Here is a 27,696-nt window from a genome sequence, read left to right as displayed (position 1 = left end):
AATACCTTTTTTTTCTTCTCAAGTGAGAAAGCTTTTTTTTTGTTCTACAGTAGTTTATATACTTCCCTCTGTTTCTTGCATCGCATCTTACGGTCCGGCTGCTCCCAGCATGCCATGCGCCGGCAGCAGGGACTGTCAAACACACCTAGTACATCCACCAGTATACGCTCCCTCCTCTCTGTCACCATTTTACTGCTCTCAGTACATTACTGAGAGCAGAAGAGATTGTTTCATCTACAAAGTGTTGCACCAAACACCATTGTCCCATCCATAAAAATTTATTTTTCCCAAAAACTAAATCCATATCTATTTATTAAAATCAACATCTATTTTTTTATAATAAAAATTAGAAGGATTGGGCTACAACTGGGCATGCACATTACCTTTCATTTGCTTTAAAACCTAATGGAAGGGCTCCGCAGGTGCAATGGATTATCATTGGACAGCACATGCATTCTTGACCGCACATACACGAGTTTGCTGCCTCGTCGACAGGAAAAACTGAAGGAATGTCACTGATGACGCGCAGGGAGCTGAAAGGAAGAGGAGTTTGTCCAGAAGTTAAGAAGTAAGAAGAATGATCTGGACGTCATTGGAAGTTCTGAATTCCGATAGGTGCAGCAACCCATGACACTACTTGCGATTAGAAGAAATCAAGATCCTTCAAGGGGTAAGTATATTAGAATGTTAGTTTAATATCTATTTATAATGTGTTACAAAATAGTTTTTTAAAAGTGGAAAACCCCTTTATAGGATCTGCTGCTAACGTCTTGGTGCCAGATACAACACCACTCAGAGCAGGTCTTGTGGAGTCTATGCCTTAATGAGTCAGAGCTGTTTTGGGGGCATGAGGGGTACCTTCACAATATTAGGCTCCATTAATTTCAATGGTGACGGAGCCGGAGCCCCTGGTTTCCGTTTGTCTCTTTGTGCACCGGATCAGTCGTTTTGCCGGAAGCAATAGCGTAGTCGACTATGCTATTGCTTCCGGCAAAACGACGGGTCCGATGCACAAAAGAGGCAAACGGAAACCAGGGGCACCGGCTCTGTCACCATTGAAATCAATGGTGATGGAGACGGAAACCTCTGGTTTCTGTCGGTGTCAGCTTGTGTCTGCTCAGGGTCCCGTCCTAATGGAAACCTCCGACGGAAGGTCAGAACGGGACCCCAACGCAGATGTGAACAGAGCCTTAGACAGGTGATTTTATGGCTGATCGGTTGTATATGTACAGTATGCTCAAAATGTTACAACATGCAACTGCAATAGCCAAATAGCCCATCAGATGATTTGCTTTATTGCAAGGGATGTAATAAAAGCAAATATAAAGTCATAAATCATTTTAACATGAAGGTTTTCCCTTAGGCCATGTTCAGACGTGGTGGAATTTTTCCACTGCAAATGTTGGTGCAGATTCGGGGCAATTACGCAACGAATCTGCAGCCACATTTGCATATTTGACAGGTAATTCAGACATTGCAGATAACACAGCAGACTTGCCACAGATTTCAGTTTTTGCATTGCAAAGGCAGAAATCCGCAGTGAAATTCCGCGACTTCTCCGCAACATAATGAGCATGCTGCGGGGGGAAAATTCTGCACTGCAACCTAATTTCCGCACAGTTATTTTCCGCAACGTCTGAACTAAGTTTCCTAAAAATGTATAGAAAGAAATTTAAAAAACGGCTGCTGCCGAATTCCACTGCGGACTGTCCGCAGCGGAATTCAACAGCAATTTCGCCACTTCTGAATGTGCCCTAAGTAAGAAGTCTTTCTAAAACGTTTCATCTTTGACAGTAGAGATATTACTTTTAGCACTCTAACCCTTTGCTTTCTTTTATTTTCCTTTGCAATTTTAATTAACTAAATATAACTGTTCTTTTCTGTGAAATATAGCAAAGTGACCAGCTGGTCTACCCTAACTGCCGGGGTCATTTTAATAGAGATACATTTCTTCCCACAACATTTTATATTACAATAGAGAAAAATAGGCTAAATAGAAATGTCGTTTTCATGCAGTTTTAATAGTCATTTTTTTGTCTGATAGAGCATTAAGAGAAAATTGTTCCACATACATCTGCATGAAATGTAATTTATCTCCCGCTGACCACGACTGCTGTTGAGAACCTTTTCTATCGAAGGCAGGCTAAATGGTTATCTCAGTGGGAAAACTGTCAGACTGTGAAATATTCTAAAGTTATTCATATCAGGTCATGGATCTGGATTAGCATTTTTAGATTGCCAACATTTCTAGGTAAAGCTATGGAGAGATAATCTTAACAACTATCTTCAGTTTATTTAACAAGTGATGGATATCATATTATGTATCTCTGAAAGGGGAGAGATGGAAATTAATATAAACTTTAAACCGCCAATAATTTGTGTTTTGGCAAATCTTTCCACCCATTGAATATAGTACAGCTGTGATAAGCAACCAGCTGGTCTATAGCGTGATATAGAATTCACTTAAATACAAATATTCATGTCATTTGTCATTTTTTTTAATTTTTAACAGAATGGCATTTTTTTGTACTGTACATTGAGAAAGACATTATGAGGGACTGAAACATTATAGAGCTTTTAGGCAGTAAGCACTAAGGCTGGAATCACACGAGCACATTACATCCGTAATGGACGGAACGTATTTCGGCCACTAATCCCGGACCGAACACACTGCAGGGAGCCGGGCTCCTAGCATCATAGTTATGTACGATGCTAGGAGTCCCTGCCTCGGTGCAGGACAACTGTCCCGTACTGAAAACATGATTACAGCCTAACACTTGAAAGACTAAGGTTTCTTGTCCCTACCTCCTAGGTAGTGTAAGGGATTTATCTCAGGGAAGACACCTTAAGCCCCTATTAAACTGGCCGTTAATCGCCAGGTGCAGCGAGCGCTGATCAACGAGACATTGTTGATCGGTGCTCATTTGCTCCCGTCACAAGGAGCTATGTATACGGATGAGCGGTCGTTACTCTAATGGCTCGCCTTAAAGAGAGACAGGTCATCAGATAAGAGCTTAAGATATACTGTAGCTGTTCAAAATGCCCTCCGTATACCTATAAAGCATAAATTTGGGCACGTCCACCTAAAAAAAATAAACTACATGCACAAATCGGTGGAAAAACTGGAACAAAGCCCCCAATAGGAGTTCATCATGGTCTCATAAGGAATATATATTTTCATTATACTGCTTGAATGATTGTTTATTATAACATGTAGTGTTCCTTTAAAACCCCTTAACAACGAGCGATGGATATATCCATCACAAGTGGTTGTCGGTTCCTGCATATTGACGGATATATCCATCACTCTGATCTCGTGGGTACTGCTAGTGTACCTTCGCGATCAGCGGCAGGATCACGGCTGTTATACACAGCCTTGCTCCTGCCCTAACTGTCTGAATCAAAGCATGCTCCGATTCTGGTAGTTTAACCCATTAGATGCTGCTGTCAATAGTGACAGCGGAATCTAATGTGTTTGACAGAGGGCTCCCTCCGTCTCCCCATCGGCAGCCCTGCAACAATATTGCGGGGCGCCGAACGGTTTCCATGGCAGCCGGGGGCCCCCATTATTGGCCCCCAGGTCTGCCTTCAGCATCTGCCTATTAGGCCGTGCCTCTGGTTTTACACTGACAGCCAATAATGCTTTGGTATACTAAGTGGGACAAAAAAAGGAAAATAGTTAAATAAAGTTTATGGAAGAAAAAAAAAAGATTACTGTAAAAATTAAACCCCTTTTTTCCTTAAAAGTGGTTTTACTTTGTAAAAGTGTAAAAAAAAATAAAAGAAATAACACATACACATATATGGTATCGCCGCAATCGTAACAACTCAAACAATAAAAGTTAACACATTAACTAAACCGCCAGGTGAACGGCGTACAAAAAAACAACAGCAAAATTCCCTTTTTTCTCCCATTCCCCCATATAAAATAAAATTAAAGTTAATCAATAAGTCCCATGTACCCTAAGATACTACCAATGAAAACTACACCTTTCCCCGCAAAAAGCAAGCCCACATATGGCCACATTGACGGTTCTTGGAATGCGGCGATGAAAAAACTATTTAAAAAAAAAAACGGTTTTATTTTGCAAACTTGGGAAAACATAAAACCTTTACATATCTGGTATCCCCATAATCGTGTTGATCCATAGAATAAAGGTAACATATTATTTACGCCGCATAGTGAACGGAGTAAATTTATAACGCGAAAATCAATGCTGGAATAGCTGTTTATTTTCAATTGTTTCCCAAAATAAAGTTAATAAAAAGTTAATCAATAAATTATATGCACCCAAAAATGGTGCAATTGAAAAATACAACTTGTCCCGCAAAAAACAAGCCCTTTTACGCTATGTCTATGGAATAAAAAAAAGTTACGAATCGTGGAATGCGACAGGGAAAAAACAAAAAATAATCCTTGGTCATTAACGCGCAAAAAGGCCTGGTCATTAAGGGGTTAATACTGTTTTGCATTAAAATGATGTAGCCGGGATAACCACCCAAACTGGAAAAATTGCTATCTGAGTTGCTTCCCATTGCCAGGTTTGATATGTTTACATTGCACTGAATTGTAAAGCTGCTGAGCACGTAGCAAAGTCCTACCTGAAATATTCAGCAGAATAATATGTGAGAGGAACGTGAAGCAGAAACGGTATTAATATTTATTGAAACTTACTTTACCTCTTCATTTTTCTGCCAGAAGTTAATAAACAGGATTTCTACAGAATAACACTTGTAAAGTTAAGTGAAGCTTCCTATTAATGTCATTTGTTAACATTGCATTCTCGTAGAGCTGTGTCCCTTTTTCTTTCACCACATAAAGATATCCTCAATTCCCAGTGGAATCTTAGTGTGCAGCATTGCAAAGGCAAGCAGAAGAATTTTTTAACTTCGAGGCAATTTATTATAAGTATCTAAGTGCAATGCAACAGATCCGTTAGGCTGAATTCACACAGAACGTTTACCAGCATTTTCAATGGCGTTCTTGGATGTTTTTTCTGCTCAAAAATACAACAGGCAGATGTTTATAGACAACCTATACACAACTCAAAAAGAGCACACAAGCCCAAAGTAGCAAAAATATCAAATCTTTATGTGGAGAAAGGAAGGCAAAGTGGCAGGGAGGCTGTACTCTGGTTCAGTTTCTGATGCCATTCCACTTGTTTTTAGCACCTGAGTTTCAGAGAAGGAGAAAACGCCCTGGAGACTATCTGAATCACTATAAGCGGCTATCCATGGAAGTTCCTTTGACCATAGAATATACATAGATGAAGTATGAGTACCCTGTGGGGGGCCAAATGAGTTTAAGGCTCAAAATCAGATTGCATCATGCTGGTGGTCTACAATAAATAAGAATGTCGACTGGATTAATATTTATCACAATCAACAGAGGTTTGTTAGTTATGCCAGAGATGCAATAAAGGGCATTGCAGATCAGTTGGGACCTATATCTTTAATGACAAGGCAAAATAGATTGGCCCTGGATATGTTACTAGTAGAGAAAGGGGGTGTCTGCAAAATGTTTGTCTCTTCTGTTGTACTTTTATTCCCAATAATGCAGCTCCTGATGACAGTATTACCAAGGCAATGGAAGAACTCAATTCCCTGTCCGAAGAGCTTGCGGGAAAACTCCAGAATAAATGACATCTTCACCTCATGGATTGAGGTATAGTTTGGAAAATGGACTGGCCTGGTAACATCTGTACTCATGACCATTGCTGTTGTTGCCAGTATACTGACTGTTTGTCGATGCGACACTCTGCATAAGAGGATTGATCCAAAGATTAATTGAGACCTCAATGACAAAGACAATGTGCCAAGAGATTCAAAAGAAGAGAACCTGTCCTGGAATCTTACAGAACATGTCTTGATAAATTTATAAGAGGAGGGAATGTTAGAAAAGTTTTATTTTACATTTATTCTTACTTCATATAATAGATATTAAATGTGCATGCAGGTTTCTCAGAAAATACTTTAGTTGACAAAGAGTTAAATGACAGTCTTTCTTTAAGTGTGTGAGGCGGTTGGACTTCTTAATAAAGATTGCAATCTCCAGAGGAAGTCCAACGTGGCCTAATCTCATTCTGAAGTGTAACATTTCATGTGACAGGAAAGCCACAAACGGTTTTTCAGTTGGTCTGTACTGCAATATGCATTGATATGTGTCTATAAACCTGTGCTTATGTAAGGACGGCAGACAACTGCTGATTTTGACTTGTCTCCTCATCGATGAGAATAAAACTCTTATTGGGATGAAAACTTGAATCATTATTGATAAGTATGGAAAATTCTTCTAACATCTACAATAGTCACATTTTATATATAAGTGTAGGTGTGCACACAAAATTAAAAATCAAGCACAGTAGAAGGAAGTCGGCACCACTCAATCCTCACAGCATGGAACAGGCAGATAGATGCAAGTGGAATCAGGGTTTTTCTCATTTAAGCAAAATTCGGGCGGTGCTCAGCATAACAACAGACGGTCTTGTAGTATAATATAGATGAAAGAAATGAAAATGCGTCACTCACCCGTTTGCAAATCTCTTTATTGTGTCACCTTGGCGAGGGTAAAAGCATTACAGGGAGGACAGCTAGTTGTAGGTTACAGCCTGTTTCGCGCTGGAGATCGCGCTTCTTCGGACCTAGTACGTCACTGCTGGAGGCGTTCTTTTAAACTGCCAACAGCTGTAGCTTCCATAGTAACGCATGTAGCAACAGTGAACAGCTTCTGGAACACACCCCTTTATGTTAATTTCTTTTCACAGAGCAAGCATCACTTTTACCTTTCAAGGAAAAGGGCTCCATTCACACCTTATTCTGACCTGAAGGCCACAAAGAAGCAAAACTTCCATCACGGACACATCAAACAACGATAGGCGAGTAAGATTTTAAAAAAATATATACATATATATGTAGATTAAATAGAATGGAACCTTTTGATGAATTATCGGGGGATGGAGCAAAGAACTGTATTCAATTAAATACACTATAAATAAATAGTTTTATCCTTACATAGCCATTTTTGTTTGTACACCATAATGGATATGATATAGGAAGCCGTTCATTGTTCCTTTACAGAAAGCATAGTTACACTGTTGTACACATAAGTGAGGATAAAAAGCAACACATACATCATATGTGTGGCAAATTAAAAACAAAAACTATAAGCACAAATATAAAGATTGTTATAGAAAGACTGCCATGTCATTTTTATCATTTAGGCCGGCAGGTCCCATTGCATTGGTACGGATAATCCATCCTGATTCTTTTCTCAATAATATCCTGTGTCTATCCCCCCCATTTTCAGGAATTGGGACATGTTCAATACCTGCGAACCTCAATAGATTAGAGTCTCCACCATGGGCTTTATTCATATGGTGGATTAATCTAGGAGCTCCCTCATTTGTTCAAAATTAAAAATGTCTGAAAATTCGGAGTGGTTTTCAAGGGTTGTTTGCAGTGTTTTTTACGGCTGTTTTTGGAGCTGTTTTTCTATAGTCTGTGAAAAACGGCTCCAAAAACGGCTGAAGAAGTGACATGCACTTCTTTTTTGCGGCCGTACTTTTACACGTTGTGACGTCATGCGCGACGCACAGTATCATGACACTCTCCCACTCCTCAGCCTCCCAGGCTGATTGGTGGAAGAAGGGGTCACTCGACCAGACTTAGGAGCAGGTGCAGAGTGAGTAACCACGGGCGTCGACACAGAAGCTGTGTCAGGCAGATCCTTTACAGTACCCCCCCCTTTTATGAGGGGCCACTGGACCCTTTCTAGGTGGACCTGACTTATAGGGGTACCGAAGATGGAACCTCCTGAGCAATACTGCAGCGTGAACATCCCGGGCGGGTACCCAAGTCCTCTCCTCAGGCCCGTATCCTCTCCAATGGACCAGGTACTGGAGAGAGCCTTGGACCATCCTGCTGTCCACAATCTTGGCCACCTCGAATTCTACCCCTTCAGGGGTGGGAACAGGGACCGGAGGTTTCCTCGAGGGAGCCAAGGACGGGGAGCAGCGTTTCAGGAGGGAGGCATGAAACACGTTGTGTATTCGAAAAGACGGGGGTAACTCCAGTCGGAAGGAGACAGGGTTAAGGACTTCAATGACCTTGTACGGCCCTAAATACCTGGAAGCAAATTTTTTGGACCTGTCCTTAAGGCGCAAATTTCTTGAAGACAGTCACACCAGATCCCCGACCGCAAACAAGGGGTTAGCAGAACGTCTTCTATCTGCCTGAGTCTTTTGTATGCTCTGGGACACCTCTAGGTTCTTCTGAACCAGGAGATTTATTGCACACTGTGCACAGTTCCCGATGAACGACATCTACCTCAGGATTGTTGCAACCACCAGGTGAAACGGAGGAGAACCGTGGATTGAACCCAAAATTACAGAAAAAGGGGGAGACCCCTGACGAGTTACTGACCCCTGACGAGTTACTGACCCGGTTATTAAGGGAAAATTCAGCGAGGGAAATGAAGGAGACCCAATCATATTGACAGTCAGAGATAAAACACCTTAAATATTGTTCTAGAGACTGATTAGTCCTCTCAGTTTGGCCATTAGTTTCAGGATGGAAGGCCGAGGAGAAGGACAGATCAATCTCCAACTTTTTACAGAACGCTCTCCAAAACAATGAAACAAATTGTACCCCTCTGTCAGAAACAATATTGACAGGAACCCCATGGAGACGCAGGATGTGTTTGATAAACAAGGTAGCTAACGTCTTAGCATTGGGTAGTTTCTTGAGGGGCACAAAGTGGCACATCTTACTGAAGCGGTCCACTACCACCCAAACCACCGACTTGCCTTGAGATGGAGACAGATCGGTGATAAAATCCATGGAGATATGGCTCCAAGGTCTCTGGGGAATGGGCAAAGAACATAGTAAGCCCGCTGGTCGGGACCTGGGAGTCTTGGACCTAGCACAAATTTCACAAGTGGCAACGTAGGCCTTAACATCTTTAAGCAACCCAGGCCACTAATAGTCTCTGGCAATGAGGTGCTTGGTACCCAGGATGCCTGGATGGCCAGATAGTGCAGGGGAATTGCAGGGGAACAAACAGCTTGTTCTCAGGAAGGTTCCCGGGAGCTGAACATTGATCAGCCGCAATTTCGGAGACTAAGTCAGAATCAACAGAGGAAATTATTATACCTTGGGGCAAAACACAAGCAGGATCTTCCTCCAAAGGAGGGCTGGCCATGAAGCTACGCGACAGTGCATCAGCCTTAATATTTTTAGACCCAGCCCTATAGGTGACCAAAAAGTTGAATCTAGTAAAACATAACGCCCATCGAGCTTGTCTCGGTTTAGCCTCCGGGCAGATTCTAGGAAAACCAGATTCTTGTGGTCGGTAAGGACCGTAACCTGGTGTCTAGCCCCCTCCAGGAAGTGGCGCCACTCTTCAAATGCCCATTTAATGGCTAAGAGTTTGCGGTTGCCAATGTCGTAGTTACTCTCAGTGGGAGAGAACTTCCTGGAGAAGTAGGCACAGGGACGGAGACGGGTGAGGGACCTGGTACCCTGGGACAAGACAGCACCCACTCCCACCTCGGAGGCGTCAACCTCCACGATAAATGGCTCCATTTGGTTAGGCTGAATCAGCACTGGGGCCGAGATAAAGCACTTCTTAAGGATCTCAAAAGCCTGGACCGCCTCTGGAGGCCAATGGAGGAGATCAGCACCTTTGCGAGTGAGATCCGTAAGAGGCTTAGCGATGACCGAGAAGTTAGCAATAAATCTCCTGTAATAATTAGCAAACCCCAGGAAGCACTGTAACGCCTTCAGGGAGGCAGGTTGGACCCATTCCGCAACAGCCTGAACCTTGGCAGGGTCCATGCGGAATTCATGAGGAGTGAGGATTTGACCCAAAAATGGTATCTCCTGGATCCCAAACACACATTTTTTGGTTTTAGCAAACAGTTTGTTTTCCCAAAAAGCCTGGAGCACCTTCCTGACATGCTCAATGTGGGAGGACCAGTCCTTGGAAAACACTAGGATGTCATCAAGGTACACTACAAGAAATACCCCCAGGTAGTCTCTTAAAATCTCATTTATTAAATTCTGGAAGACCGCGGGAGCATTACACAACCCAAAGGGCATGACGAGGTATTCGAAATGACCTTCGGGCGTGTTAAACGCAGTATTCTACTCATCCCCCTCTTTGATGCGGATAAGGTTATAAGCCCCCCGTAGATCAAACTTAGAGAACCATTGTGCCCCCTGAACCTGATTGAAGAGATCTGGAATCAAAGGAAGGGGATACTGGTTCCTTACAGTGACCTTATTCAAGTTTCGGTAATCAATGCACGGCCTAAGACCACCATCCTTGTTCCCTACGAAGAAGAAGCCAGCACCTACCGGCGAAGTAGAGGGGCGAATGTAACCCTTGTCCAGGCATTCCTGGATATACTCTCTCATGTTCGGGACAAGAGAGATTAAATATCCTACCCTTAGGGAGCTTAGCTCCTGGTAACAAATCGATTGCGCAATCGTATTCTCTATGAGGAGGTAACGCTTCAGAGGCCTTTTTAGAAAAAACACCAGCTAAGTCCTGAATAAACTCAGGTAGAATGTTCACCTCCTCAGGGAGAGAAATAAAATTAACAGAAAAACATGACGTCATGCATTCATTACCCCATTTGGTAAGATCCCCAGTATTCCAGTTAAATGTGGGATTATGCAACTGCAACCAGGGAAGGCCTAAAACCAAATCGGACGATAATCCCTGCATAACCAGTACAGAGCACTGCTCCAAATGCATGGAGCCAACAAGGAGTTCAAAAACAGGGGTATGCTGCGTAAAATAACCATTAGCAAGAGGAGTGGAGTCGATACCCACTACCGGAACAGGTTTAGGCAAATCAATCAATGGCATAGCTAGAGACATAGCAAATTCCACAGACATAATGTTAGCAGTAGACCCTGAATCCACGAAAGCACTGCCGGTAGCAGACCTACCACCAAAAGAGACCTGAAAGGGAAGCAAGATCTTATTAGGTTTCATATTTACGGGAAATACCTGTGCGCCCAAGTGACCTCCTCGATGATCACTTAGGCGCGGAAGTTCTTCCGGCTGCTTATTCTTACGCCTAGAACAGTTGTTCACTTGATGCTTGTTCTCCCCACAGTAGAAGCAGAGACCATTCTTCCTGCGGAAGTCTCTACGTTGTTGGGGAGACACGGAGGCCCCGAGTTGCATTGGTTCATCCGAGTTTTTCGTGGAAGAATGAAGCAACGGAACTTCGGGAGCCATCATGGGGGAGCCAGAGGAGAAGGCACAAAAACGTTCAAGTCGTCGTTCCCTGAGACGTCGGTCAAGTCGTACCGCTAAAGCCATAACCTGATCTAGACAGTCAGAAGAGGGGTAGCTAACTAACAGGTCCTTCAGGGCGTTCGACAGACCCAATCTAAACTGGCACCTCAAGGCATGGTCATTTCACCGAGAAGCTACACAGCACTTCCTAAAGTCCGAACAGTACTCCTCAACGGGTCTCTTACCCTGACGTAAGGTCACCAGCTGACTCTCGGCAAAGGCAGTCTTGTCAGTCTCTTCATATGCCCGAGAGCAGAAAAAAAAAGGTCAACAGAGGAAAGTTCAGGGGCGTCGGGAGCCAAGGAGAAGGCCCATTCTTGGGGCCCGTCCTGGAGCCGGGACATAATTATACCCACTCGCTGGCTCTCGGAACCTGAGGAGTGTGGCTTTAGACGGAAATAGAGCCTACAACTCTCCTGAAAGGAGAAAAAAGTCTTCCGGTCCCCTGAGAACCGGTCAGGCAACTTGAGGTGGGGTTCAAGAGGTGAGGTGGGGGGCACTACCAGGGTAGCATCTTGCTGGTTGCCGCTCTGAGCCAGGGCTTGGACCTGTAGGGAGAGGCCCTGCATTTGCTGAGCCAGGGTCTCAAGGAGGTCCATAGTTGTGACAGGGACCAGGGTAGAAAAGGTATATGGCCTGTGATTATGTAATGGCGGGGTAGGGAGACAGGCATGTGAGCCCTAATCTACCCGCCACTCAGTCCCTGCCTACGTGCAACTGCCCGTCCTAAGCGACGGCGTTAAACTGGGCGACGGTCCCTACGCTCACTAAGTGCACGACAGACAAACAGACAGGGGTACACAGAAGCTAAGGGAAATGGGGCTGTTGCCCACGACAACCCCTTGAGCAACAAGGATAGTGAACGAGTCGAGTCAAACCAGGAGTGGACGAGGTACAAAACGCAGAGCAGGAGAATAGTCAGTAAAGCCAGGGTCAATATGAAGCAGAAGACAAGTAGTAAGTAGCAGCAGCAGAGCCAGGAAACAGACTGAAACAATCACAGGCAAAGGAGGAGCAGGAAGTGAAGGTATAAATAGACAGAGGGTGGGAGCTAGCTCCGTCTGGCCAGGCTGTGATAGGCTCTCCCACTCCTCAGCCTCCCAGGCTTATTGGTGGAAAAAGGGGTCACTCGACAAGACTTAGGAGCAGGTGCAGAGTGAGTAACCACGGGCGTCGACACAGAAGCTGTGTCAGGCAGATCCTTTACAGTGGCATTATCTACAAAGGGCACTGTGGCATTATCTACAGAGGGCACTGTGAAATTATCTACAGAGGACTCTGTTGCACTATCTAAAAAGGAGCTGCCCAATCTTGACATGTGTGTCTGCCAAACACTGCTAACTGAGCCGCCGGACTGCATTTAGCGTAACTTAAACTGGAAAACTGGATTGTTGAAATAAGCATGTGGAGAATTCTCTCAAATTTTAAACCTAGCGCTGTTATTATAGTAATGTAGTATTATTATTATTATAGTAATATAGTGTTATAGTAGTTCAAATAACTAATTGATTAACAATAATTTTTTATTGTATCAAATTTGAAAGTAATGCGGCCCGTCAACTTCCCATTTTTTTTATGTGTGGCCCACTTACCCGGCCGAGTTTGAGACGGCTGCTCTAACTGCTTGGATCGAGGATTTCTATGATCCCAGCTGTTTAACCTTTTTACAATAGAGCTTCTATGTATCCCGAAGACATAGAAACTGTATTGTTTTGTCTGAGTTCAGTAATGAACTTAGATGTGATTGTTATAAGCTGGATCCTGATTATCAGAGACACCCAGGACCTGCTCTCAGACAAACCGTCAGTTCAGCTGAACTGACGGATTCGACTGAGAATATTACAGTTTATATGTATAGAAAATACATAGAAGCTTTATCTGAAAAAGTAAAACTTTTAAAAAAAAAAATCTATTTGAAAATTGTTTAAAACACATAGAACATTGATTTATTTAAAACAAATCCTTTCAAAGGTGTACATAGCCTTCATATCTCTCAGAAGTGAAAGTTTGCTACAATGTATCAGTATTGTTTAAAAATATCTGTATGGCACCATCTAGGTTAGTTTTATGCACAATGGCCTGGTTCTGTTTGCTCTTACAATAATATTTTTAATGTTGTCTACAATATTTCACTGTGCCTTAATGCCTTCTAGTTTTGTTTTAATGGAACTGTTGATTATATTTTCTATATAGAAAAAAAGTAATCAGTCTAGAATCAAGGATGTTCAACTTGACGATTGCTTAGACTATATCAAATTTAGCCTCTGGAAGTAAACTAGAGGGACTTTTTTCCATGCACAGACAGCAAAAATTATATTGAAAATGGAATTGAATCACAAAGTATACTAGGAAGTTGCAGAGCTTTTTGTTGTAAAATGATCAATGATTAAAGGGGTTTGTCTGGGCACGAGGCATTTTTTCATACTGATGACATATCCACAGGACACCCGACCCTGCAACAATCATCTGTTCCGGCTGCCTCCAGGATGTCCGTGCCAGAAGCAGACGGTCACAGTATAGGGGCCATGCTGCAGTACTGCAGCTCTGCTCCAATTCAAGTGAATAGGAGCAGAGTTGCAAGACTGCAGCACGGCCACCATACAGTATACGGAGCAATGTGCTACCGACACCGGGCACTGCATAACATCCGGTGCCTAGAGGCAGCAGGAACAGCTGATCGGTGCAGGTTCTGGATGTTGGACCCCCACCGATCATATACTGATGATCTATCCAGTGGATAGTTCATCAGTAAGAAAGACCACCCCATGGCCGGACAACCATTTTAAGCTTTAATAACATACAACTGCAGAACCGATTTTCTAGTCCAAACTAGAAAAACTCTCATCTCCCTCACAGGTGACCATCACTGCTGTTAGGAAATGTTTCAATGTTTCCAGTTAGTTGGAATAACACCCTACTAAACTATCAACATTATGAAAATTTGGCTACCAGCAAAGACCACTAGGGGGAGTTTATGAAATCTAACTTTAGTATGCCTCCCCTAGTGGTGCCTCAAGGCAGCAGATGTTTTCAATTTACTAAACTGGCTGTGTGAAAGCATGGCAGGGACATTGGAGCTCTGTAATAGAATAACATAGCTCTAAACCTCTATATATTATGAAAATCAGTACTGAATTTTTTACTTAAAGGGAAGGAAATGATAAGTACACTTTAAATGAACACAATGCAAACTATTTTACATTGCATTTCTCCATTTAGATGATCCATTATTGAAATGATTAAATAGTCACCTATTAAACTAATGACTTCTTGTAATGATCTGGTTTCTACCCAGGGAAACAATCAACCAGACAGCACAATATACCTATTGCCATCCTTATTTAGCATGACTGGTTAGGTACTCAGCTAGCCCCAGGATTTAGGTGCCCTAGACTGGTTCCCTGAATACTGTTTAGCTGAGGTGGAGCTAGATATACCGGGAATGGATTTGAGGTATAATTGGTATGAGCAATGACAACACAAAAGTCAATATTAGAGCGTATCGGGAAAGGTGAGAAGATGAGCCAGGGATTCCAGAGCATAGTCATACATGCTAGTGGGCAATAATGGAGGTCAGGCAGAATTGTGCATAGGGTACTGTTGCACTGACATGAGCATAGTCCACCAAGCCAAAAGTCAGATAACTGAGGTCAGTCCTAACCAGAATGTGGTACTGTGGAGTACATAAACATGGTTAAAACATGCCAGGGATTGGGTAACAAAGGTCACAACAGGTCAAGCTCAAGTAGAAATCAGAAGCATAAACCAAACAGGGTAGAAACACCGATTACTGGCACTGAAGCTGGTATAGGACTGAATTAAACAGTCAACCTCTGATTTTGATGGGCTGGACAGCCATGCGGTCTGAACATGTACCCCCTGGCATCCCTACATGCTCTGCTGGGAGACTGATTACAGCAGTGGCTGACGGGAGGGAAGAGACACGTCGCTGGATTGTGGAAAGCTAAGTTTGTAACACTAAGATACCTGAATAAAAGTATATACATCCATATGCAATAAATTCCAAGTGACACAAGAAAAAGGCCATTTTATCAAGTTTGACTATGATATTCCAGCCTCTATTTATGAGGAAATTATTTCAGATAGGATCTGGTTGCAAGAGGTTAAAATAGTTTTAGGATATACTGTATATGTATTGTTACATCTTAGGCTGCTGTGAATCGACACTGTTGTTGAGTTATATTATTTTCTTTACTTTGGAAGTGGGTTAACCCTATTTCAAATATTGTCCTGTAGCTATATTATTGCAGCATTACTGAAAGTTGCAATATTGTTATAACAGAGTGACATATTCTGTGGATATCCCTTCATATCTCTAGAGCTCTTATCCCGCCAGCTCATATAATGAAAAAACAAAGAATATTAACCATGAATCAGTCATAATGTAAATCTGTCACAAACTGTGAAATGGCAATATATTCAGTTTCATATCTGGCAGTGTGTGGGACGGTTCACTATTACCATATATTCAAATTAATTATTAGCTATGCAAGTGGGAAGTGCTGCAGATATTCTGAAACTACACAAAGATCTAGCAGAGGGCAGTATGGCATTTAACTATGTGTTTGCTCTGTAATAACTCAGTCGAGATAACTCAGATGGTCTACCTGCTGTCCTATGAAAAAACACAGATAACACACTAGAATAAGTTCTACTAAATGACAAACTCAGCTCTGCGATATCAGTATGGTTACAATACTCAAGTGATAAGTGATAGAAATCACACTTATAGGGAACCTATCAAAAAAACACATTGCATTAGCACTCTGCGAACACGAAGACTACCAAATACACCGTATCTAGATAATTTTGCATTACTGCTACGTTTACTTACAAATGTGAGGTTCTTAGCGCACATTTTGATCAAATTGTGTGAGCCCACCTGCCACGACAAGGCAACCTCTTTAAAGTGGGTCCCTAACATAAAAGACTCCTCTCTCCTGGGTATAAGCCTATGGGATGAATTCAGGGTAGGTAGGAACCAGCTTTACTCTAATTAAAAACACCCTGGGGCAGAATGGGTGTAGTGCATGACCAAAAATGGAGGCAGTAACCACCCCCACATATACAACATAAAAATACAAAAAAATTGGTCAACACATCCTAACAAAATGAAAAATGTGCAGGTGCATGTACATTGTGACTGCAAACAATACATATATTTAAAAAAAAAAAACACATTGCATCAGCACTCTGCGAATGCTAAGGGCATGACCACACATGGCGGAATTCCTCCGCAACTGTCCGCATCAATGCCGCACAGAATCTGCGTTGCAGATTCTGCAGCGGATCTGCACAAAATGTGCAGAAAATTGATGCGGACTGGCCGCTGCGGACTGCAGGAAAAGTGCTTCTCTTCTCCCTATTCAGTGCAGGATAGAGAGAAGGGACAGCACTTTCCCTAGTGAAAGTCAAAGAAATTCATACTTACCGCCCGTTGTCTTGGTGACGCGTCCCTCTTTCGGCATCCGGCCCGACCTCCCTGGATGACGCTCCAGTCCATGTGACCGCTGCAGCCTGTGCTTGGCCTGTGATTGGCTGCAGCCGTCACTTACACTGAAACGTCATCCTGGGAGGCCGGACTGTAGACAGACGCAGGGAGTTCTCGGTAAGTATGAACTTATATTTTTTTTTACAGATACATGTATATTGAGATCGGTAGTCACTGTCCCGGGTGCAGAAACAGTTACTGCCGATCGCGTAACTCTTTCAGCACCCTGGACAGTGACTATTTACAGACGTCTCCTAGCAACGCTCCCGTCATTACGGGAGCCCCATTGACTTCCTCAGTCTGGCTGTAGACCTAGAAATACATAGGTCCAGCCAGAATGAAGAAATGTCATGGTAGTAAAAACAATACGCTCCGCAGCACACATAACATCTGCGGACTTCATTGCGGAATTTTGACTCTCCATTGAAGTCAATGGAGAAATTCCGCCATGAGTCCGCAACCAGTCCGCCACTGCTCCGCAACAGACAGAGCATGCTGCGGACACCAAATTCCGCTCCGCAGCCTATGCTCCGCAGCGGAATTGTACGCATCGTGTAAACGAACACTGCTAAATTAAAGTGAAAGTCAATGGAGAAACGACTCCGTTGCGGATTAACGCTGCGGAGTGTCCGCAGCGGAATTTAAGTGAAATTCCGCTATGTGTGAACCCGCCCTAAGACTACCAAATGCAATTTATCTAGATAATTTTGCATTACTGCTACATTTACTTAAAAATGTGAGTTCTTAGTGCACATTTTGATCAAATTGTGTGACCCCACCTACCACGACAAGGCGACCTAGGTGGTCCCTAACCTAAAAAAGACTCTTCTCTCCTGGGTATAAGCCTAGGGAATGCATTCAGGGTAGCTAGAAACCAGCTTTACTCTAATTAAAAACATCCTTGGGCAGAATGGGAGAAGTGCACGACCAAAGAAATTGGTCAGCGCATCTTAACAAAATAAAAAATATGCAGGTGCCCATACGCTGTGATTGCAAACTATACATATTTAAAAAAAACACATTGCAGCAGCACTCTGCGAACGCTAAGACTACCAAATGCACTGTATATAGATAATTTTGCATTACTGCTATATTTGCTTACAAATGTGGGGTTCTTAGCGCACATTTTGATCAAATTGTGTAAGCCCACTTATAGGGAACATGTCACCATCTTTGCTCATCAATTTACAAGCTACACTTGACATGACATACTCCCATGAGGACTACCTCAATCATTACTGAAAAAGACACCAAGGGGAATTGATCATAACATTTATGACACTTTTATTGCATGGAAAAGTGGCAAAGTATTGCACATACCATATTTGAAATATAATTTGCGACTTTCACACCTCTCGCTACTTTTATAAAAGTGGAGATAAAAGTGGGCAGGGTTTAGTAGGACAGATGTGACCTCGCGCAGACCGATAGTTTTACCATAACTAATGTCAGAAATTGGTGTATGTTGTGGCACAAATCTACACCTACTCACAGCAGGCGTAGATTGCAATTTCTGGCGCACGGACAGCCAAAGATTTGCCAAATTTATTAAGAGACGTGCGCCTCTTAATTAATTTGCTGCATTGTACTCCAGCGTACTTCAGTCAACCGTGGTAGTTCTATTAAACATAGCCACCGAAGGAGGTGACAGAAACCTATGAATTTGGTTCTTAAAAGGTGATTAAAATAATTTTTAGAACTCCTGTAGTTATGATAATTTGTGATACAACAGTCAGGATCTGTGCACATATTATGCTTTTTGATAATCCTGAGGATAAAGAAAGCATGTGGAATAACCCAGTAGGATGGGGGGGGGGGTGCATAAACTGGCAGGGGCAGGGAAACTGACACTGGAATTTAGGTAAATGCAGGGGTGGGATTTAAATTTTTAACAACCGGTTCTCTGTTTTGGCGACAAAAACATATGCGCCGGGGTGGGGTCGCGCCAAGGAAAATTATTCTAATCACATAAAACAATTACAATATTCCAAATACACCCTATATTAAAGTGGACTCTAAATAAAGAAATTCTCTGTACAGAATTTTTAACTGGATTGCCACATTATGTATATAATTCCATAAGCTTACATATCTACCTACCCAAACTCATTATATTAAACTCACCCATTACGTATAGACCTATATGTGCACATTCAATATCCAAAGCGTACTCAGCCCATTTAGTTAGGCTGTGCACTGTCAGAATGGTGGAGGACAGTGTGGCGTGCTAAGTAAGCAAATCTCCCAGCTAATGCACAGATATAGAACCATGCTCAGTACATATATACAGCGCCAGAACAGAACTCAGTACATAAAAACAGTACCAGAACAAAGTTCAGTACATATATACAGCACCAGAACAGAGCATAAATAGAGCACCAGAACCAAGCTCAGTACATAAATACAATACCAGTACGAAGCTCAGTACATAAATACAGTACCAGAACCTAGGTCAGCATATAAATACAGTATCAGAACCAGGCTCAGTACATATATACAGCACCAGAATCAAGCTCAGAACATATATACAGCACCAGAAAGAAGCTCAGTACATACATATACAGCTTCAGAACAGAGCTCAGTGCATAAAAACAGCACCAGAACCAAGCTCAGTACATTAATACAGCCCCAAAACCAGGCTCTGTACATAAATACAGCACCAGAACCAAGCTCAGTACATGAATACAACAACAGAACCAAGCCTATGCAGCACCAGAACCAAGCTCAGTATGTGTATATATATATATATATATATATATATATACACACACACACACACACACACACACACACACAGTACAACCAGAAATACAGCTCAGTACAGAGACCATTTGCAATTCAGTTTAACTTCTTTTATATAAGTTTGTACAGCATAAAACTACAGCTCCCAATATGGCCTGAAGAATGATAAGAATATGCCGGGAATTGCTGTTTCACAAAAAAAGAATGATACACCCATCATCTCGCTGCAGATCATACAGATCATACAGTACTGATCAGTCACAGGGAGAATAAACATTTACATTTAGTGACTCACAGGTAACTACTCAGATTGGAGTCATTCTTTTTCTCTTTTCTTTTCCATCCGGTCCAGACCTCCATGACGACGCCTCCTGGCCAGTACCATTTCTGCAGTGTTTGCCGCTCAGATATCTTCGGCTCCTCACTTTTCCAACATTTCCACACCTATAAACGAAGATATGCCCCTGAATATAATAGTGTCATACACTGCACCCCTGAATATAATAGTACTATACACTGAGCCCCTGAATATAATAGCACCATATATTATCCCCATGAATATAATAGTACTATACACTGTGCCCATGAATAAAATTGTGTCAAAGACTGTAAAGTAAAGCACCACACACACACACACACACACACACACACACAGTGCCCCTGTAGAAAGTGCCACTCACATTGCCCCCTGTAGATCATGCTCCTCATATAGCCCCCCGTAGATAGTGCCCTTCATAGAGCCCTCTGTAGATAGTGCTCCCAATAGAGCCTCCTCTAGTTAGTGCCCCTATAGAGCCCCCTGTAGATAGTGCCCCTGTAGAGTTCTCTGTAGATAGGGCCCCCTGTAGACAGTGCCCCCATAGAGTCTGCTGTAGATAGGGCTCCCTGTAAATGGGCCCCTATAAAGCCCCCTGTAAATAGTGTCCCCTGTAGTCTACAGGCCATAGATAGTGCCCCCTGTAGAGTCCCCTTTACATAGGGCCACCATAGAGTCCCCAGTAGATAGTGCCCCCTGTAGATAGGGCCCCCATAGAGTCCCCTGTAGATAGGGCCCCCTGTAGATAGTTCTCCCTGTAGAGTCTCCTATAGATAGTGCCCCCCCCCCGTAGATATGGCCCCCATAGAGTTCCTTGTAGATAGGGCCCCCCATAGAGTCCCCTGTAGATAGGGCCCCCTGTAGATAGTGCTCCCTGTAGAGTCCCCTGTAGATAGTGCCCCCCTGTAGAATCCCCTGTAGATAGTGCCTACTGTAGAGTCCCCTGTAGATAGTGCCCCTGAAGAAAAAAAAACATTACGTTCTCACCTGTCCTTATTCCTGCGTTGTCCTCCAGCGATGCCCGGCCTCCCGGATTCACTCTTCACCCGGTTTGCTATAATTTTAACAACCGGTTCAGGAGAACAGGGGCAAACTGGCCGGATCCCACCCCTGGGTAAATGGTAAGGATTTAAAAATGTGAGAGAGAAAAAGGGATTGGGTTTGAGAGCAAGAGACAGCCCTGCTTTATTATTAGGAATAATAAGACTAGGTGGAGTATAATGGAGTATTTGTTCAGGATTTTGTCTGTGTGTTTGAATTTTCATTCGTATTGGGTTTTCAGTATTTTTATCCATTTATTACTTCCTGGTTTCTAAAACTCCTTGCTGACATATTTTACATAGACATACGGCAAAAAAACAGCACAAAAAATTCATGACATACGTGTTAAAATCTATAAAATATGCGAGTTGCGTATTTAACACACATCCCAGTGAGAGAAAAAAAGGGATTGGGTTTGAGAGCAAGAGACAGCCCTGCTTTATTATTAGGAATAATAAGACTAGGTGGAGTATAATGGCCTTTGCGCCAGAAAAGGGGGTAATAAGTTATTCAGAAAGATCGAGATCAAAATCCTAAAACCAGCTCTTACAAGAGAATTTCATACGCCAGTCTAAACATAAAGAAAGCTGGAGTAAGATGCAACACACTTATCCAGAGACAAATGCCTCTTAATAAATGCGTTGCATCTTTCGGCCAACCATGCGCCACACTTGTGGCGCAACGGCCGTGGACGTGTGCCATCAATTCTACCCTTCCCATTGGACATACTGTAAAAATAAAGTTAGCATATTCACCTCAACGCTCCTCTTCTCCCCTCCGGGTCCCCTCAGGCTCCCTCGGCATGTTGCCGGTCATACAAGGTCCTGACGCCGAGCAGTGTCTGTGCCTTATATGTGATACTGCATTCAACATCATCAGTGCTGCGTCACGTACATCATCCTGGCGCTGCCCGGCGTCAGGACCTTATATGATCCGCATCATGCTGAAGGAGCCTGGAGGGGAGAAGAGGAGTAAACGGGTGAGGGCTAGGCCAAAGCGGGGGGCAGAGTATAGCGCCTCTACCTTGCTACGCCCGTCAGAATGAAATCTGGCATAGATTTCCACTATAATTTGCGCTCATGCTAAAACAGCCTAAGGACTTCTTCAGATACGGGTGTTTGAATGCGGAAGTGAAATGGAGCACTGTACAGACAACAGTGTCAGTATTTGTTCAGGATTTTGTCTGTGTGTTTGAATTTTCATTCGTATTGGGTTTTCAGTATTTTTATCCATTTATTACTTCCTGGTTTGTAAAAAACTCCTTGCTGACATATTTTACATAGACATACGGCAAAAAAACAGCGCAAAAAATTCATGACATATGTGTTAAAATCTATAAAATATGCGAGTTGCGTATTTAACACACATCCCATTGACTTCAATGGGGTGTAAAATTCCGTAATACACTATGTGATAGCGCATGTTGCAATTTTGAAAATGCGGTCACGTATAGAAAAATGAGCGTATACCAAAACGCTTATCGTGTTTGTTTGCTGTTTTACAGAATGTATTATAGATCTTACTAAATATGGTCAAAATATACTCATTTGAATAAGGTAACATATTTTATGTAGTTGCAAGACCTTACAAGAAACTAAATTACGGCATTAGTTTGGTAAGGACCATTGAACGGACATTGCTATTCTGGTGAAAATGGCAAAAATGCAATTTCTAAAAATGATCGCTTATGCAAAAATGACATAAAGACATATAAAGACATAACTTAGCATATAAGCATATAAGGTTCTAGACCAGCATAAATCATTCAGTTTAAGTTGTTGCTTTGTTTTTATTGTACATTTAGATTTAAATTAAATGATGTATATTTATAAAATATAGGTTAAACATTTGGAGTCCTATATAATCTTGTTTCTCAGATAAACAGTGAATGTGGGCAGCCTGTTATGTCATTTTCTCTATTTTCGTGTTAGATGATTCACAGCCCATAAAACAGCAGTGATGTCTCGACTATGAGTAATGAGCAGCATATTTCTTATTAAGCCTCTATTACCATAAGCATTTACTAAACTCTATTGCATCTTTCAAAATGAATTATATACATAAACGTTAGACATATAATTATGTATTTTCCATGATATCTGGTATTGGCAGTATTTTGGGAGTAAATGTGATTACAGACATGCAAATCTGTGTGGAAATGTCCTGTGGTCGTCCTACTGGCACTATTAGCAGAAAATCGGCATTATTATGGATTATAGGAATGAACAGCTCTCAGAAGATTTAACAATATTCTGTTTATGGACTGCTCAATGATTCAGAATCAGTGTATTGACAGAATACAGGCTGCTATAAATGGCACCTTGCAAAGCTGTGGTAGAGAATTTCATTTTCCCACAGGTCGGTAGGCTACGTAGTATAATTACTCCTATATGTAAATGAGGTTTCACAAATGTTAATATTATTCAGAGAATTGCTTGTAATGTAATAATGATCTAACCAAATATTTAAAATGACTCCACAATGGAGATTGGCTTTACTTGTACCACTCCAGCTGATGCTTGGCATTGCGCTTGGTAATCTAAGGCTTGTGTGCAGTGGCTGGACCATGGAAACCCATTTCATGATAAACTCCTGAGGCACAATTCTTGGGCTGATGTCACTTACAGAGACAGTTTAGAACTCTGTAGTAGGTGATGCAACAGATAATATGAGACATTTTTCTACAAGCTTTAGCACTTGGCGACCTCGCTCTATGAGTTTGTGTGGTCTGAGCAGTCATTACTCCTAGACGCTTCAACTTCACAGTAATAGCATTTCAAGTTGACCAGGGCAGATCTAGTAGATCAGAAATTTTACAAATGGATTTGTGGCAAAAGTGGCATCCTATGACAGAGCCTTATTTAAAGTCACTGAGCTCTTCAATAGGATTTATACTACTAGCAATGTTTGTCTATGGAGATTGCATTGTTGTGTGCTTGATTTTATGCACCTGTTTGCAATGGGTGTGGCTAAAACACCTGAGCTCTATAATTAGGAGGGGTGTCCACATACTTTTGGTCATATAATGTATGTACTTGTCCCTGTTGGCAAGTTGTCCTGTCCGGCTCAGCATAGGCCTGTGTAAACATTGGTATAGAGAATACATTTCATTCATTCCAGCCCATTAAATCACAAAAAGCCTGACATTATTCTCCTGGCTTCACAGTAGGGTAGCATTATCAATGCTAACATTTTGCAGTCTCAATATGGCTCAAACGTGCTCTTTTGTCAAATATGTGTAAGGGTCTCCCCGTAAACAAGAAGGGAACAAGCTACAATTACAGTTGGATGGAAAAGTAAAGTGATTCTTATATATTGTTCTTCTTCATGTCAACCAGAGACAGATTGTAGAGCACACTACATTTGGCCGTATTGACTTCGTATGCTGGAATGTACAATTTGTACTGCTTTTAGTTATAGGATTGTATAATCTGATAAATGTCACCGCACTGCTATTTATAAGTCATTGCTAAGAGTAACATAATATTTATTGACAGTGGTATATATCAGACACGTAATCTGCTATATACCAGCTTGTACTGTTAATAGTGCTAACAAGTTTCCTCAATTATTGAAAAGAATATGCAAATTAGGGGCATATGTCTGTTATCTTCAATTAATAATAAAATGTTTTATACGTGGAAGTGGTTTAAATCTGTATATGCAACTTGGGTTCCTAAAGAATCTTGTCCTGCCAGAGAGCAACATGGGTCGAGTTTTCTCCTGGGTAGGAATCCAGTTTTATCAATTACGTCTATGTCTATACAGGGAATTTGGAATTCAGTGGTGAGTTCTGACCCCTTTAAAATTATATTAAGAAATGAACACAGAATTTTGGAGCTGTTTACTTATTAAAAAAAAACAAAAAAACTGTTCAAAGCTTATCTCTCTTCTACATCATTCAAGGGGAAAAACACTTAACATATATCACCATCATAATCTGGTCATTCTCATCTAGCGCCCCTTATCATCCTGATATACTGATACTGTCTTTTGAGACCAAGTACTATGTTATAACTTCATTTTTCATTGTTCACCTTCAGTAAAGCTCATTTTAATTTCCTTCTTAGCAAATAAGCTAAATGCTTATATAATTTCCACAATTGTAGTATTTTCACAAATGTTTTGATGTCTCGGTAACATGTATCATACAATGGAAAAGTACAACCTGTTATTCAACAATGTTAATAAAAAGAGCATTAAAAAGAAGAGAAAAATGTAGCAGCTTGCCAAGGAGTGGGTACCATGATTCACAAACAATGCAGCCCTGAAGAGCCAGATGACACATTCAGCTCTGCTGGAAGCACGGCCGCAGCAGATTTCTTTCTTTATTATTAGAATACTCCTACTTTTAAAGGGAGTGATTGTGATATTACATATGTGATATGCTATTATTCCACCCCCTTAGGAATGGCTGAGAGAATCTCCAAAACAGCAGGTCTTGTGGTGTGTTTAGTATGCAGCGTTTAGTACATACCAAAAGTGGTCCAAGGAAGGACAACCAGTCTACCATTGACAGGATCATGGGCGCCCCAGGCTTTTTAATGCTTGTGGAGAACAAATGCTAGCCCATCTTGTCTGATCCCGCAGAAAAGCTACGGTAGCACATATTGCTGAAAAAGTTAATGCTGGCTCTGATAGGTGTCAGAACACAATGTCGATAGTAGCTTGTTGCGTTTGGGGCTGCATAGCCGCAGACCGGACAGAGTGTTCATGTTTAAACCTATATAAAATGTGATGTCCCCCTTAGTAGGTAGCATGGTATACCACCTAGAAACAACACCTATAAATGTATACCACAAGACTATATAGTAAACCAACACATGATTAGTCCAATAAATATTTATTAGTACATCTATAAGAAGAAATAAATAACAAAGGCCGTCTCATAAAATCACATAAAAGACAAAACTGAGGTGGTGGTCAAACATACAATGTCTTATATATAGTTATAAAGTGCAATCAATACATCACATGGAGGTGAATAATGTGGTGAATAAATGTGGTGAATAAATCCACTTTTTCACTAACTCTGGAGTGCTGTCTCGTACCCAGTGGCAACAAATATTTACTAGAAACAACTAGAGACAATGTATAAACATATTTAGACCAATATCAGAGTGTTCATGTTGACCCTTGCCCACTGCCGAAAGGGCCTACAATGGGCACGTGAGCATTGGGAACTGAATCATGGCGCAATGGACGAAGGTGGTCTGGTCTAATGAATCACATTTTCTTTTACATCATGTGGATGGACGGGTTACCTAGAGAAGAGATGGCACCAGATGCACTACAGGGAGAAGGCAAGCCATGGAGGCAATGTGTCACCTTGGGTCCTGGCACTTATGCGGATGTTACTTTGACACGTACTACCTACCTAAACATTGTTGCAGACCAAGAACACCTCCCTTGTGGCAACAGTATTCCCTTATGGCAGTGGCCTTTTTCAGCAGGATAATGTGCCCTGCCGCACTGCAAAAATCGTTCAGGAATGGTTCGAAAAACCTTACAAAGAGTACAATATGTTGGCTTGCCTCCAAATTCCCCAGATCTCGTTCTGATTGAGCATTTGTGGGATGTGCAGGAAAACAAGTCCATGGAGGCCCCACCTATTAACTTACAGGAGTTAAAGGATCCGCTGCTAATGTCTTGGTGTCAGATACCACAAGACACCTTCAGGAGTCTTGTGGAGTCCATGCCTCGACCGGTCTAAGCTGTTTTGATGGCATGAGGGGGACCTATACATTATAAGGCAGGTGTTTTTAAGCACTTGTGAGCTCAGGACAAGACTGCTCGTCCTGAGCGGCAGGCAGTTGCTGCATCATGGACGAGCGTTCTCAACCTGCTGATCGCACAGACACAGCAAGTGTCTATATGCGATCATAAGCAGTGCAACAGCTGTACTACACAGCCGTAGCTCCGCTCTAATGGAGGAGATCAGAGAAGCCTCTGATCTCCACCGTTTAACCCTTTGAATGCTGCAATCAACCAGCACCGCTTGCTAATATTAGACTTGTTGCACACCATTAAGTCATGATCCCCAACCATCTTTGGCTCTCCAGCTGTTGCAAAACTACAACTATCACGAGAGCATGCAGCTTTCAAAACATACTGGGAGTCCCAGTTTAGCTACAGCTGAAAAACACTGCCATAGAGCCAATGGGGGGAACTTATCAACGTTTCTAGCAACTTTTGGGGATTTTACACTGACCTCGCCACACAACGCCACACAGCGCCACACAGCCATCGGAAAGATGCGACAGATTTATTACAACACGTGAGCCTCTTAATAAATCTGTCACATATTACTCCAGTACAGCAGAAGCTAAGAATGGCATATGAAACACCAGTCTTAGTAAATCTTCTCCATTGTTTTTAAGCGTTTGCTACATACATGGTGACAGATGGAAGAGCAGAGGTGTTGGAAATAAATAATATTAATAACATTGCCCTTCACTAAATGAAAGTCATTGAAAAATATGAAATCTGTAGGAGGAATGTGCAGGAGGAAGAGTCGTCATTAGTAAGCGTAGACAAAAAAAAATCTATTGCTGCTTTCTTCTGAATTTGCCCTTTTCAACAAGAGAAAGGCACAATTATAAGACTTGGCCAGCAAAAGTTTCATAACTAAAACAATATATATTCTAATGTAGTAAAATGTTTACATATACTGGGGCAGATTTAATTATGCTGTCTAAGTTTTCGACAGTGTAAAGATGTAGGCAGTCAGAAGATGTGCCAAATTCATCAAAGTGCTGCATGCCGCATGATAAA

Source organism: Rhinoderma darwinii, chromosome 1 (genome assembly GCF_050947455.1).
Source record: "Rhinoderma darwinii isolate aRhiDar2 chromosome 1, aRhiDar2.hap1, whole genome shotgun sequence".
NCBI lineage: Eukaryota > Metazoa > Chordata > Amphibia > Anura > Rhinodermatidae > Rhinoderma > Rhinoderma darwinii.
Note: the sequence above shows the minus strand (reverse complement) of the source record.